This window comes from Pleurodeles waltl, chromosome 9 (assembly GCF_031143425.1).
Source record: "Pleurodeles waltl isolate 20211129_DDA chromosome 9, aPleWal1.hap1.20221129, whole genome shotgun sequence".
Classification (NCBI taxonomy): domain Eukaryota; kingdom Metazoa; phylum Chordata; class Amphibia; order Caudata; family Salamandridae; genus Pleurodeles; species Pleurodeles waltl.
Genome location: NC_090448.1, coordinates 1,006,598,171 through 1,006,614,969, shown reverse-complemented (window position 1 = coordinate 1,006,614,969; position 16,799 = coordinate 1,006,598,171). Strand labels below are relative to the sequence as shown.

General features: G+C 43.7%; 1 protein-coding gene across 1 annotated transcript in view; it reads left to right on the top strand.

Annotated features, from left to right (window-relative positions):
* Nucleotides 1-16,799, top strand: part of PLEKHG3 (pleckstrin homology and RhoGEF domain containing G3) — a 495,850-nt gene that overhangs the window by 304,904 nt on the left and 174,147 nt on the right. The gene's annotated exons all lie outside the window — the stretch shown is intronic.

Sequence of the window (16,799 nt, the reverse complement as noted above, 5' to 3'; positions counted from 1 at the left end):
CCCACCCACAAGTGAGGGTTCACACCTCTTGGCTCACAAAACAAAGTTAATCCATAGGTACCAATTGTGTAGTGATGTTTTTTTTTTAGGCATGTGTGTGCTAGGACTAATGAGCCCGTACTTGTAACATGAAGAATAAAACTACAAATCCCAGCATGCTTGATGCTAATTGCATCAAATTCAAAATTGGCTGAAAGACAGCCTTATGGCATGAATTCAGTTGGCAGACGGGTATGTTGGTGATATGTAGGTGATATGTAAGTGCTAAGGAATATTGAGATGCAGCATTCAAATATGACTACAATGCAGAGTCCTCATCTCACACAGATATGCACAGTAGGGCTCATGGAGCACTTTTTAACTAACCTTTTTGCGTAAATTATATACCGAAGTCTAAGAAATAACTCTGTATATTACTTGAAAAGAGGGCAAACTCACCACTTTACATGCAAGAGTATTATGCATAGAGAATGTCACTGCAAGAAAATTATTTTTGAAAAATATGTTGTTACGTTGGCCTTTGTGCAGTGTGAGGTAGAAATACAGAGGACAGGTGAACTCTACGTTATTTACTAATATCCCATTACAAAAAAAGACTTCTCACAGGGTTTACTAATGGGAGATTTATAATTACATTTTTTTAACAGCGGATCAAATGATGAAGGATTGGGGGATACGTTGTTGTGTACATCCACTGACATAACAGTGTGTGATATTGAAAAGTGCTAACATGTATTGTAGGCCGGGTCTGGTGGCTCAGTGAACTTCTGCGTCCACTGCAAGGGCCTGTGTTCGACCTCTTGGTCACAGCCTCAAAACCTGGTGGGTCCACTCAGCCTTTCATCCTTCTGAGGTCGATAAAATGAGTACCATTGAGTTGGGTAACAATAACATCTGTTATTCAGCGCCAAGATATCCTTCTTTGTGAACGTGCGCTTTACAAATACAAGTTACGTTTCGTTTTCCCCATGATGGCTCTGCAACGTTTTGCACAGTGTTCCATGTTTTTGGAAGTAGTCGAGTACTGTATACCCGAGTCGCTGGCGATTATTACACATTTACTTTGGTTTATTTCAGAATGCTTTTCTGCTTATGTTTACCTCTCTTGCTTGGGTACTGGAGAGTATACTGTTTGCAAGGATTTAGAAGATTGCTAGATGCTACGCACAGGGGCGTGGGCAGAGGAGATATTTCCCAGCCCTTGCGCATTCTAGTCCCGGCCTCCTCAGAAACATTTGTTTATATATTTTAATTGCAAGTTACTGCCTATATTTTTGAGGCAGCTTACGTGGGTACACCACTGGATGGCGCCAGATGCAATGTATTATCTTTCCCTGGTGTTACATTTTACCCCTAGAACTTGCGCAAACTTCTGAGAAGCCTAGTAATGTGTCTTCCTCCATCACCCATAGTTGGCACTCATTTCCGAATTTGTCTTTGTTTATATTTATTGGAAATGGGATGGGTGACTGAACCACCATATTTTTTTACAAATATCAAATCTTCACTGACATTTACTATATGGCTTTTTAAAATAGATTTTCCTTGTGAATATCTGTGTTGATTGTACTGTTTAGTGGCCATCAAACCCCATAGTTACCTGTAAAGGTTGTCATTAAGCTTTGAAGCGCTATGGTCTGAGTGATCGGTGGACTAATGCATCCAACTGCATGAAATTGTGTATGACCCCATAACTGCAGCACGGTTTCCTCTGTCCTCTAAGCCTTTCCGCTTTCTCAGGTCGATAAAATGAGTGTCGTTGAAATAGGTTTTGATAATTCTGTTACATAGGCTCAAGACAGAGACGCCTTGGGGTTCAAGAGCCCTTTACCTAAATATCCACATCGAATACTAACCAATAGACGTAGCATGCACAAGTGTAATCACAGCTGCACATCACTCGCCTTTCCCTCTGTAGTCTTTATAGGTCAGTATAGCAGGGTCTTCATTGGCAGGCACCCCAAGGCTCTTACAACCTACGAATTGGCTCTCAGCCAATAGAGACTATCCAGTTCCAAGTTTGCACATGTTTTCCAGGCAGTATTTAGACAGGAGGCAGAATAGCACCCTGCACACAGCTGTCACCAGGTACTAGCATGCACATTTAGAGTGTTTAATGTTTCTGGGAAGTGGGTGCTTTTTATTTGAAAGAGGCGGCGTCATCTATCCTGACATGACATGTCCTGCAACTGTATTTGAATGCCAAGCCATCTCGAAGTCTTGGAGTATTTTGTTGTAAACAGTGCGTGCAAGGCTGCCACGGCCCTAATGCAAAGAATAACGAGCATTGGCAAAGGCAGTAGGTCTGACGTTGGCCACCAGACTTTTGGCAATTATTTTATTTTGTCTTGGTTTTCGCAAACCTTATTGTCCGGAAGCCACCAGGCCTTCATCAAATGTAAAAAGAAAAAAAAAACATTGTCCAAAGGCAAATTTTTTTTGGTCTTGAAAAAAGTACACATTACCATAATAGTCCCTAGCACTGAACTATGTAGTGTGTGGATGTGCTCCTTGTGAAAGGCAGCATGCCGGAACTCGTAGTGATGTCAGTCAAAGGCTGAAGTGGGCTAACATTGCCCCTTGCTGCCTGCTGGAGTGGGTGGAAGAAAAATGTGAATGACACAATCGCAGACTAATGGATCGTGTTTGGCTGAAAACCCTTGTCAGTAACTATGTAATATTTTTAGTAAAATCCAAAGGCCTTGGCTAACACAGACCTAGAAATGACAAATCTGATTTGTATTGGCTGCCAGCCTCTTGCCTTTGAGAAAGAAGCAAGAAAGGGAAAAAAAAAATCAAACTCTAAGGAATTTATAATCTCAAATCAAAAAGCCCTGGCACTAAACCGAGCAACCTAGTGTGTGAAAGTGCTCTTTATGGAAGAGCACAATGTAGTCACCCAAAGGGAATTTAACCAGTGGCTGAAGTAGGCCGACCCATTGCTTCAGGAAAAATTCAGACTAATGCCAGATATAAAGATGGGCCTCCATTCCTAAGTTTCAGTACTAAACAAGCACTGGCAAAGCAAACAGCTTGCAGGTTTAGTACCTGGTGGCCTTAACAGTGCTTTTTGGTGGTGCTGTACAGCATCTGAAAACAAGGGAGGCATAATGACCGCTGTGTCATTTTGTAGGCATGCACATGCATGCGTCATGCATGTGCGTCTAAAAAATGATGTGCACCCCGTTTTTACTTACCCATCTGTGATATATCAGTACATTTAAAACAAAAAAAAAAGTAGTATTGCTAAAGCTTTTTTTATTTTTAGGCGGGGGGTAGCAGCAACTAAAGTGTTTTTTATTTTTTATTTTTTATTTTTTTAAAGATGGTAGATATGGGGTGCAACGGAGGAACTAGTGAAGCTAGGACACAAAAGGGAGTGTTTAGGGGAGGGGAAGACAGTACACGAGGGAGAGCAACATGGGGAGAAGTACACAATTGAGAAAACATCACAAAGGGTGGGAAGGGAACTTAGCAGTGAAAATGAAGCACATGAGAGAGATAGCAACACAGAGCATGGGGCAGATATTTAAGAGGGAGATGCACACAATGGAGAGAGCTGGCCAGCCGTGCACCTCATAAAGTGGTTACGGAGAAAGAAAAAAAGTAATTTCCTAAAAGTGAGGCGTGGAAATATAAAATACTGTCATTCAGAGAGATGGTAGCGAGGCTATGCTCCAGGGAAGGGACAAACACTAAAATGTTGTGTGGTTCTAACACTCATTGCTAGCGTTGCATGTAGACTCATGCTTCGATTTACTGAGTTGGTTTGTTGTGGCACAGAAGGCTCCTGGAATAAACTAACTATTGTGGAGCAATGCAGGCTCTGCAACGTGCGACATAAATCAAGACACCCTATTCTCTGGACTTGTCCTGTGCTAAACAACCCAAGGAATATCTTTTAAATCCACTATTGTTAATGATTGCAGCGCTATTATTTTTCTTGTTCCGCTAACTGTTGGATACTAAGGCTGGCACCTCTAATGCTGCCAAGAGTAAGACTAGTGATGGAAGGTGCTGTAAATAAGAAGTGCTTCTGTTATCCAGCTAAATAGGGTAAATCTATGGACATAGTGGTAACAAAGCATAAGCTATTTTTATTGGTGTTATACCTCCAGATCTGCAGCTCACACCAGATGTGACCAAGCACTGACAATGGCAATGGGTCTGTCCTTGGTTACAGAGCTTATTGACTTTGTAGTTGCAATTTTTATTTTTATTTACCATAAAGCATAACAAAAAGCAATGTAAGATGACTGCTGTGGGCTACACGCATTTGGCTTCATATTTATGCCATGGTAGCCATCGTGGAACTGCTTTTTGAATTTTCTCATTAGTGGATCATTCCAAGATCGCGAAAGTGTGCCTCTCTGGAATGATAAATAATGATAAACCATAGCAAAGATTTTGGTTAAGCCAATAGGTCTGTGGCCAAGGCCAGACCTGTTGTTTTTTCCAATGCTTGTTTCTATAAGTGGTGTAAATATAAATATGCATTAGAACGTAGCTACAATTACAGATTCCTTGCTTTCTGAGAATTGTATACATGTGGGTTCATAAAGCTAATCTGTTAAATCTATTGTTTTAGAATACTGGTTCACAATTGTACCTTTGCCTTTAACTGCACCTGATGCAGCAGAAGAACAGTTTATTTTATGTTTCTACAAACAGCTAGCACTACTCCTAGTACATGATACTCTCTGTCAGCGTCACATACCCACTACACTTTGCAGGGCATCTTGAATTATGCAATTGTGTGGCTCTGGCATTTTTTTCTCCATAAGTATGAATTTGCCTCTTTTGGCCCATAATTCATTGACTGTTGCATAATCTACAGATTTTAACAATTTTTTTTTTTACCTCAGACATTTCAAAAGTTACTGCAAACGCAGCGACACATTTTGCTGCGCAGTAGAAGGCCCTTTTCTGTTGCTTATTGATGTATTTGAATAGTAAACTGGTACTTATGAGGTGCAAACAATGCCTAGGCAGTGTTAAGCGTAAAAATGACAAAACAATGAAGCAGTAATATTACAAAATGTGCCACGTTACTCCACATAATTTGCTTTTTTCTTGCCGCATAATTTACCGAGCCGTACCGAATAATGTGGCTCTTCCCCTGCCACATAATTCCACTGGCAGTGACTTTCAGTATCTTTATACTAGGACTTTAGTTTGATATTCAGGATTGAATTTGGAGATTTAAATCTAAACCTGCAGCCACAAAAACATGTTCACTTTGTGTTTTAGTAAAGATCTACGAAGTGGCATATACATTTGTTAAATGATGTTTTCACTAAAAAGGAAGAGTCCTCATAGGCCACTTTGAAGTATCCATATAGAAAGGGAAAATGGTATTGAATTATCTTCTGGCAAGAAGTCAAGAAGTCTCAATAAGGATATTCTTGATAGGCGAGAGGGACCTGGTAAATAATGGAAATTACATCACTTTCATGTTTTTTTTGGAGCACATTGTAGTGGACAGAAGTTGAGTCACAGCCACTTTACTATAATTGTCCACCACTTACAAGACATTTTACCATCCCTATGTCTAAGACAGCCTAAAGAACCTTGCTGTCAAGAGAGGCATCTCTGAACACCATTGCTTTTCAACATCAAGCCAGCTGCTCCTCTGGGCTCCATGTTTTCTCTACTCGGATTTAATTCTCTTGCTCGGTCTGTGGAAGGCCTAACTTTGATCCACCCAAAGCTCAAAGTGTGTGCGGAAAGAGAACACTCCATTCCAAACTGGCACCTCCGATCACTATCCCTCCGTACAAGGGCTGCTTCAATTGAGCCTTCTTCTCCATGCACTTCCCAAAAATCTGAAACTTTCTTCAGGCAAACATAAGCAATATAGATAATCACTTGGAATTAAGGAAAATGACTCTTCCGAAGATGACCTCTGGAATGACTATCCAATTCCCACAACTACGATTATGAGGGACAACTAGGGCTGTGTGCATATCAAGGCTAGATATATAATAACCATTCCTGTTTATTGTCTTTGTGCCCTATTGAGTGAACTCTTCAGGTTTTCTCTATGGGTGGTTTTATATTGGCCACACTAAACATTTCACCCCGCAGCCGCAAGATGGAATCTTCAGGCTTATAGTGAGGCTTGTTATTGCCTTTTATGGGTAAACTCCTGAGAAACCTTGGCTGGATGGCACTCTGATGTGGATTCTGTATAGTGTACACCATGGCTGGAAGTTTAAGACCAGTCACTCCTTGGTGAATGCCCCATGCTGCTCTACTGTGGACTACGCATAGCATGTACTATGGCTGGTGTCATAATGTTCATCACCATGGATTGCTTGCGAGGCCCATGTGAACTACTAGAACCAGCAATAACTAGTAATATTATTTACATTCTTCTGGGCTGCTTGTGAAAGCGCCTTGGTGAATTCCACAGACCAAGTGCAATGGCTCTCTGTGTATTGCGAACCTCTGCAATTTCTGGGGGGGCTGTTCAAGCATGACAGCGAATCCTCCTGGTAATACGGTGTTGTTCCTGATATACCAATAATTCTGGGTGAAGTCACATGATCATACACTATTTCTGGTTGCATGATCTATATTATACCGTGCTGTATAACCTCCAGAGCATTAATTACACAATGGTCATTCGTATGAGTCTCCCCACTATTAGTCCTTTGTAGACTTCTGTGGGCATGCACTTGGAGATATGATGCTCATTCCATTGTGTCACCTCTGCTGGACTTCACATCATACACTGAACTTAATACACTATTGCACCTTTCAAAGCTACCATCCGTTCACATCTTGGAACTGCCAGTCTCAATGTGGCTACCCTGTTTATTGCAAGCGAGGTATGTATTCGCACATACAACTATTTCTGCTTCCTGCAAAGGCCGTATGTCCCTTTCACACTGTCTGTACACTACTGTCTTATGCTTATGCGTCCCATCTCTTACCCCTTTTGCTGCAAACCACACGCAGATGCTGCAACAAAAAAAACTAGAAGTCCAACTTTGGTTCTCCTGGTCATCCCCAAACACTGCCCATGTAGCCCACTTCAGACTCTCTTCCGTCCTGACGCTCCCGCGGAGATGCTCGCTACCCCCCTGTAAATGCCTTCTTCACTTCGACAGGAGTAAGAATTGCTGTAACAATGGAAATGCAGTACAAAGTACATTTCCACAATTACTTATGTGTTCTGGGAAGACAAATACCAGAGTACTTTGCCATCTGGGGATCTCCTTTTAGACTACTTGGAGGAAGTGCCGAAACACTGTGAGCAGCCAGCAAAGCTCCTGGGCTGACTCCTGGTTGGAGATGCATCTCGAGTAGCCAGAAGTTTTCAGAAAGACCCTCTCGATCAGAGGTTTCAAGACGTTTCTTTATTGCTTGCTGTTTAAACACGCTTCACATCCTTGTGCAGGGCAGCAGCACTTTGAGGCACAGAGTTCTTGTTTTGCCTGTTGAGGCAACTGGCTTTGTGGGTGTCTCCAAACTGGCACGCTTTACATTATTATTGGTTTCTTGTTTGAGGACCACTGGCATCCCAAAACACTGTTGTAATGTCGTGCAGCACTGTCAACAATTAAAAGGTAACTGTTAAACTGTTAACAGTGGGAGGGTAGCTGTAATACTATTAACGATTAAAGGGTAGCTGTAGAACTAAACAATGGAAGGGTAGCTGTAGAACTGTAAACAATGGAAGGGTAGCTGTAATACTATTAACGATTAAAGGGTAGCTGTAGAACTGTAAACAATGGAAGGGTAGCTGTAATACTATTAACGATTAAAGGGTAGCTGTAGAACTGTAAACAATGGAAGGGTAGCTGTAATACTATTAACGATTAAAGGGTAGCTGTAGAACTGTAAACAATGGAAGGGTAGCTGTAATACTATTAACGATTAAAGGGTAGCTGTAGAACTGTAAACAATGGAAGGGTAGCTGTAATACTATTAACGATTAAAGGGTAGCTGTAGAACTGTAAACAATGGGAGGGTAGCTGTAGAACTGTAAACAATTGAAGGGTAGCTGTAGAACTGTAAACAATGGAAGGGTAGCTGTAAACCAATTTAAGGGTAGCAATAAAACTCTTATTGACTAGTTTCAACTAGACTCGTGTACTTTTCCTCTCAGATTTTCTGCCACATAGCATTTCTGCTTATTATATCAGTAGAAATCGCACCTTTAGCCTAAAATGTAATTTATTACACTCGCGGGCAAGCGTTCTTAGCCGTTGGCCGAGATTATACCCAGAGAGGCCGATACCAGGGCCCAGAAGGCTATCTGCTGCAGAGACCTCTGTGACCCGAGGTTTAAACGCGACGCACCGCGCGCAGGGCAGTGGTGGCATTTGTGATTGGCACTAAAAGCAACTTCGATTCGTAACTGTTCGCAGTACGTACACATTTTAGAACGGTTACATACTTTAGACCGGTAATGGTATAGAATCCTTTTTATTTTCTGTTTTTTCAAGTATTATCGGTTGTGTAGCATTCTCAGCTGGTGTTGGTGAAAGCAAGAAAGCCGCCGGCGGTTTAGAGCAGGCCTCCATGTGCAGCACCTCAGTTTTACTGACTCACTAATGTCCTGTTTCTGCTACCACTGTGCGCGCGTGCATTCCCAAAAATGAGTCAAAACTAACACATGCTTTGGCAAAACCAGAAAGCTTGACGTTGACTGAATGCCTTTTGGCTTTGCTAGTACTTGTTTTGTTTAGTCGTGATTTTTAGCTACTGGACGTCTGGGCGCTCGTCAGTCTTTAAAAAAAAAAAAAAAAAGGAACCATCCGCATCGGTCAAAGCCTCAAACAGTAAACATTGACTTTGTGGCCCCTGTCACTGAAGGGGAACTACTTTGTTTAGTGGATGTACTTTGTGCGAAAGCCCAGGATGCGTCACTCGGGGAGTTACCCAGTGGTTGAAGCTGGCTGACCGTGCCCAATGCGGTGTGCCCCAGTAGGCAGAAGAACCATGTGACTGACAATAATAGACCAGAGAATGAAGAGGGCTGGCAGTAAGTCACTACAAGTATATTGTGTATATATAGTTAAATCAAGATTTACGAGTTTAAAAAATAAAGAAAAATTACGCTTTGGAATAAAAAAAGCATAGTATTTAGGCAAAAATCTAGTCATGGCAGGATCGCTGTGTTTTTCCATCAGTTTGGGTGGGTTATGGCACGAACAGTAGACTTGAGCAATTGTGCAATGCTGGAGCCGCTTACCACTTAATACAGTGGTGCAACCTATTTTTTTTTCTCGAATTTGTTCATTTTCACCTTTTTTACTACAGACATGTAAAACCAGCATTGCCAAAGCCAATAGGCCTGGCCTTGGCAAGCCTACTTTTTTTTTTTTTTTAAACAATATAGTTTTCTTTTAAGGACATGAACAATATGCCAAAAAATTGACATATTAAAATAAAGGAGTGGCCAGGGCCTAGGCACACCAGTCCAGCACTGCTCCTTTTGCGGCGACCGTGCACATGCGAACAGGTAAAATGCCACTTGCAGTGCAGCGCAGCCAGTGGGTGAAGTAGGCTGGCCTGTTTGCCACGTGGCCTATCTGCCACGTGCTGTATCAGTGGTGAGCGGAAGCTATATGTTAAGGGCACTTGAACAAACCAATGCATGAAGAGGTCTGACCCAGAGTCTCTCTGTATGTGTATATATGTACATCTTTTTATTATGTAAACGTGAGGTTGGCAAGACCTATACAAATATGTTTTGTAGCTGGTCGAGTGACGTTGTAGAAGTTCCTTGTAAAAGGAAGTGATGGGTGGAATGTTCGCGGTAGGCAGAGTCCTCCCTATGCATTCCATACCTGCCCAGCCTTGCAACCAGCAGCGTAACATTGCATGACTCATGTTTTATGCTCCTGCCCAGTGACGCTTTGCGAACAGCTTCCAGTGCATGGACCTTGGGCGTGTGCTTCAGTGTGCTGCTGTATAATAAACCTCCCACAAGCCTCTGTTTCTCTGTGATTACGATATGCTAGGAGGAGGGCATGTCATAAATAGGTCAAGTGCGTGTTGCAGATGGTGTTGTTACGCCCTGTGGGCTCTTCCACCAGAGGACAAAAGTCCACACACATCACGTGGAGCAAAGTGGCAGAGTTCTGGAACCTGAGAAATGAAAAGCAGCGTCTGTCGATCCACTTTGGCATCCCAATGCCGCTCTGTTTGACTGCAGACACACGGGTTAGGGGAAGGACCTGCCCGAAAGAACAATTATTATGCTTGGTTCAGCCAGGGAGCGTTAGAGCTCAGGCAAACTGCTTGTGACCTACTGTTAGGACTTCTTTAAAATATGCACGGAGTGGGCTTTGTCCCACCCAGAGGAGTAATGCTCTCTCACTTCATGCTATGAGCTCTTTGGCGTATAATTCTACCTTGCTGTAAGTGCTTCTATTGGAATGTAACAGGGACTATTTTACATCTGAAAAGTACACTCACTCATCACCCTGTCACTTTCAATTATTTATCTTCTCCATGCATTCTATACAAAACAGTCCTTTTCTCCCAACATTGACAAAGGCAGCAGGGCTGTTTTCAATGTGATGAACTCCATTTGTGCATGCAAAACATGTAAACCGCATTTGTGAGTAGCTATGTTTACTTTTGTTGCACGTTAAAGCTGTTATACCTGTTGGTTTTGACAATTTTTGTTTCATTAGGAAAATGTGTTGAACCTCTGCCCCCCCTCTATCACCTTCCCCGTTCACTAACTTACTGGGGACAGCAAGTTACACTGAGAGAAGTGAAGTAATCCAATTAACTCCTAAACAGTATCTGCTCTTCATATGGGTACCCCATGGAAGTTATATTTGTTATTACTATTGAGGTATGAGAGTCCATGAAAGGGAACGTTAACTTATAAAGTATAGAGTTTAGATTTGGTTCTGTGATCACTAAGCACACCCTTCTCACTCAACCTTGACTCGGACTTAGCTTTTAGTGTATTTCTAGCGTTTTGCAAACATATGTCTCTCAATTGGACATCCTTCTTAAGGGAGCTGCCTTAGTTACCTAAGCGGCTGTAACTTTTAGCAACCACCCCACCACCCCCCTGTTCTGTTAATCTAATAGAGACTTCTAGCTGCAGATTCCTTACCTTTGAATTCTCCCCAGGCGTCAGACTGGATCTGGAAGATTTTTGTGCGCAGTACCCCTGCACGCCAGTAGGTGGCACCGATCAGTTCGACATTAGGCATTGTCTGCAACCGGAAATGACGGCACCTGTGCTATATAGGCACCACCCAGGCATGCCGACGTCAGTTCTTCTATTTCTATGCCAGCCTGCGCTGACCCAAAGAGAGCTACCCCTCAGTCATTTTTGACTGGGCTTTTTATTTTTTTACCTTTGTCAATCCTTTTACAAGATATTTTCCCCTAGTGTGTCGAGGGATGTCCTCTAGGAAGACATGCTTCAGGCCCTGGGGGTTCTGTCATCGGGCGATGTCCGTGATGGATCTGCACCTCATGTTTGTGGTGTTTGGAGCGACCACAACCCAAAGTTGTTCTGAGTGCCGGGCCATGCATCTGAAGGCTTTGAGGAAGCAGTCCCTATAGCTGATGGCAGGCTAACATGCGACTCCACGCAGTTCGAGGTCCTGGATGAGAGGAAGGTCCTGGGACCGGTTGAGGAGTCCGAAGTCGACGCATTCAAAGTCCTCTGGGTGATTAGGTAAGTCACGGCACAAGAAAAAATCCAAGAAGTCGAAGCGCTCTTCGACTTCTCATCCATTGGCTGACTAGACGAGGGAGCGTTGATGCTCTAGGCCTCGTTCTGCAGAACCTGTGCCAACTTTGTGCCTCCCTGAGTTTCCGGGAGCTGGAGCGAACCCTACCCAATTTAAAGAATTTTATGAGGCCATGCGCCCCATTTTTGGGCATTCCAACTCTACTAGAGCGCCTTTGGCCCCATTCGGTCTGGAGGGGCCCCTTCAGATTCCACACTGGCCCTGGTGCAGAGGAGCTCCCAGGGATCCAGTCCTGGATCCTGACCAACGCCGATTTACCCAACACCAGTCCCGATGCATATGCTCCCAGCATCGCCTGCACTCACCGGCCTGCACTCCCCATTGTAATCCCTGACACTGAGCTGTTGCAGTGTTGCACGACAGTGGTGTTGTCCGTGAATACCTGCATCATCTGAAAGGCTTTCAATGCCAGCCAGGTCTCACGGATCTTCAGCATGTTGGTGTGGAGTCCAGTTTCCTTTGGAGAATAGATACATCTGATTTCCACCTCTCCAAGATGTTCTGTCCCATTCAAAGAGTGATACATTTGACACTACTGTCTGATCTGGCTGGGGAGGGGAGAGGAATCTACCTCTAGCCCAATTGCGATTTGTTAACTACCACTGCAGATCTCTCGCAGTTCCCTCCAAGATCTGGACCATGCTGGGAGAGATTCCCTTGATGCTGCGCCCACTGTAACTTCAAGTCAACTGCAGAGCTCACATATGCCATCTGGCATGTGTCACCAGCAGGAGGCCATGAGGCTCAGCAGCCTCAGAGACTTTCTCGATGAAATCCAGGATAGAGGCTGAAACATCGGTTTCATAGTCTGAATATCCTGGATCTAGCCGCTCTGGAGGATAAGTTGGAAACTCTGCCCAGAACAGCTCAGATGAAGGGGATTGTCTGAGAGGGAGTCAGGTGTGACTTCTGCATGGTTATAGTGAACTCCAGTGAATGTAGGAGGTCCGCCATAGGATGGAGATGGGAGATGACAGCCTGGGGCGAGCTCGTCTTCAACAGCCAGTTGTCAAGATAGGGGAAAACTGAATGAAACCAGATGAACTTTAACCACCGGCATCACCTTGATAAATACCCGAGGGGTGCTGGCAAAGGCAAAAGAGGAGCACAGTGAATTGAAAGTACTTGTGGCTTACAATGAACCGCAAGTAATGTCTGTGGGCAGGCAGGACGGGGATATAAAAGTAAGCATCCTGCAAGTTCAATGCTACATTCTAGTCTCCTGGGTCAAGGGCAGACAAGATCTGAGACAACGTGCGCATCTTGAACTTATCCTACTTGAGGAAGAGATTGAGGATCAAAGGTCTAGGATAGGGCCTTTGTACTATTATAAGGGGACCAGAAAGTAGGGGGATTAGCAACCAAAGCCTACTTCTGACATTAAAACTCTCTTTAAGGCTCCTGTGGTCAAGAGAGCCATAACTTCCTCGCAGCGAAGGAACAAATGATCCTCTGACATCCGATCGTAAGATGATGGCATGGATGGAGGAGTAGGCTTGAAGGGGAGAGAGTAGACCCTTCAGACTATCTGAAAAACCTGTCTTAGATGTGATGGATTGCCAGTGGGTCAGGTGATGGGGAATTCTGCCGTCAACTGGCCCTTTGTGGGGGAAGGTAGGCTAGGAGAGTTTAGAGGCTGCTGCAGAGGAGGAGGGGAAGGGTGGCTGCAGAATGATCAAACGGCTTTCACCTGACCCCGAGGGCAGCGAGTCCTGTGCCGTCGACCACGCAGAGGCTGGACAGCTTGCACAGCGGCTGGCTGGGAACGGTCGTGGCTGGAGATCCCTTCTGTAGCCACAAAAGGGGTGAAAAGCAAACTGGGATGGGAGAACGAAGGGCCTCTGCAAAGCCCAAAGACCTGGCCATAGACCAAGAATCCATGAAGCGATTGAGCTCAGAGTCTTACCTTGCCTCCAAAGAGACGTGTGACATCAAAGGTTATGTCAATCAAAGAAGCCTGGACATCCCTCGAAAAGCCACACGTCCTCAGCCAGGTGTGGTGTCTCAGAGCCACTGTTGTGGAAAACACTCTGCCTAGTGAGTCAGTCGTGTCAAGTCTGCAACGAATTGTGAACTTTGCTGCATTTCTCCCATTGGCAACAGCCTGAGAGAGTAAAGCCCGGGCCTCCTCCAGGACCTGTGTCAGCACTTGCGCAACCATATCCAACAGCGTGGGGTCATGAACCCTTTGTCAGGAGGCTCTGTGCTCCTGGATGTGGCTGGAACAGCAGGGCATATCCCTGGTGGTTCAACATCTGGCAGGTTTTCTGAATGCCAGAGCGGACAAACGCTGCCGAAAATGCCAACCGGGTCACGAATGGCATGTCCAACCATAGGCTGCCCCTTCGGGTGGGGTGATTCTACCTGAGCTAAGGTTGCGACCACTGCGTTATCACATGGAGTTCCAGCCCTTGACATCTGTCAGGCAGCAATCTGGGCATCTCTGCACACATTTAGCAAACACTACTGCCTGGACAGTCAGGTCTGTAGGGCCAGGGACTTTGCCCATTTAGTCTTGCAGGACTTTCTTGTTTGAACTTGGTTCTCGAACCCACCTCCGGGGATTTTTTTTGCTTGGGTAGCTATTCAGAGGAAAGGACTCTTCACCTAGAAGTCACTATCAGATAGAAAAGTTTGTTACCTTTGTTAACACCTTATCCAATAGAGACTATATATGGCTGCAGATTCAGATGACATATGTGCAGGTAGCAACTATGTGCATTGGACGTATTTTAGGGAAGTTGGCGATGCTCCTTTTGCAACCCATGCTGAATAGTTGTGATGTCTGTTAATGTAACTTTGTAAAACGTTTCACTATAGAAAAGCCAAAACGTTTTCTTTCTCTTTTCTCTTCTGCTTTTTATATATCTTTATTTCTCCTGCATCCTCCTGATGCTTTTTTCACGTTATTGTTTTATTTTTAACTCCCCACGCTCAGCTATTGTTTCTGTCATTCATTCTTTCCCTTCCTCCTGTATATTTCACTCATTTTAAAACATCCCCTTTCTTCCTCACTCCATTACTTTCTTTTGCCACTTCACTGTCTGTAATCTCCCTCCTGTCTGTCCTTGCCCAGGACTGAAATGCAACAAGTGAACATACTACAAATCTGCCATGAGGCTAGACATGGGTGCAGTGAAAGTGGATGGCACTAAAAACAAAGGTGAAACTATTGTGTTGCAACAATTTAGTGCTTACTACCCGCATGCGGCTGAAGCGCTTGCCTACATCGGTCACATAGTACAACTTATCGGGTGTGTGGCTGGAAATGCCTAGTCTTTGTTTTGTACCTGCTGGGAAAGTGGTTATATGTTGTGCGTGATGACCACCGAGTTGCAGTTATTGTGTCATGGAAAGCCGCGCTTAACAGTGTGATGGATGAAGAAGTGTGAGAGAGATGCACAGTTTGCGGTTTTCAGTAAGCTGTCCGATTTGAACAGGTATGCAGGTCCCTTTGTGGTATTGTGTGTAATAGTCCTCTTGGATAGTTACAGCACTGGATGGCCATTTGAAGAGATATATATATAAAATAATATATATATTATATATAATAATATATATATTATATATATATATATTTTAAATTTATGGTCCTGAGCAGGCATAGGTTGGGTGAAGACCTAGAGGAGAGATCTGCTGGGATGAGCTCTGGTAATGTCATTCCATATCTGATTGTCATTGTGAGATGTCAAGAACTAATCGTAGTATGTTGCTTGTTGGGACCTGCAGTGGTGGAACACGTTAGTCCTGCATTGAGCAGCAGCATATAGATGATCTGTTCAGGTATTCTATGCCTGCTCAGTAGGTGATAGGTGTTTTTTTTGCTGTGGACTGGTACTAGGTGATGGACATGACCCCTAGCAGTTGTTTCTTATGAATGAGAAAGTGTCAAGCGGTACAAGGAAAGTATTATGCAGTTTGTATGAATGCTACAATAGTCTGCTCGACCACTGCTGTGCAATTAGTATTAGTGAGGGCCAGGGGAGTTATATATTTGTTGTAATTGCATTTATATAGTGTTTACTACCACTGATGAGACACTGAAGCGTTTTATGCTGGGAAGCACGATGCTCTGAAACCCAAGGTTCATGTTTGTTCAGTGATTATTGGGATTCATTTTGTGCTCTTAGGAACCCATTCTGTGCATTTACTCAAGTTTCTGTGTGGTATGTTCCATCAATATGAGTTAGGTGTGATCTTTAGTGGGAAGGGGTATGTGAATTGTTATGTTGTAAGCTTAGAGGTAATAAAGGGATTAAGACGAAAATGCATGTGACCTAGAGCAGGCCGCGCCCTGAAAGAGGAGGCATGAAGAGGATGGAAAGTAAAGGGAGGTTCATAAGAAAGAAAAAGAAGAGGAACAAGTCTCAAGTTTTAAGTCAAGGTTAATTTTCATAGGAATACAATTTTTAGATTGCATCCAATTTTAAGACACAGAGCTTCAGTAATGCGAAATATTATTTGCAAGTGAGATAGTGCTCTATTAGGTATTTTTGATAAACAATAAAATCAGGTGAACACCTTGTTCCTTAAAAGGCTACTGGTAGACCTCTGCTGTAGCTAGAACAACTGATCAGTTCCAGCGCTGGGCGCGTGAAGTAGTGGCTGGGCGCGTGAAGTAGTGGCTGGGCGCATAAAGTAGTGGCTGGGCGCATAAAGTAGTGTGACTGGACGCATGTATAAGGAAAATCTGAGGTTTAGGCTTCAGTCAAAGGCGGCAGTAACCTCATGATCATGGCAATATGAGCAATCGAGAAAGAGGACCACTTCCCACTCGTCCAGCTAAATGAGAAGTGATAGTCCTAAGCCTTACAGTGCACTTGGTCACATTGTTTGAATATCATGAAAGCAGAGGCACGAGTCCAAACTCATTACACAGCAATTACATTAAAAAGGTTATAATTACAGTCTGACAGTGCTAACGAATTATATCATCACAGGACGTCATCCAGAAACCGAAAATAAACTTTAGTTTAATTTGCATGTCTTTCATTGGTCTACTCAAAATGCTAGTCGTCCATGAAATCCCAGTTGACCTACTACAGCTGGTTTCACCTG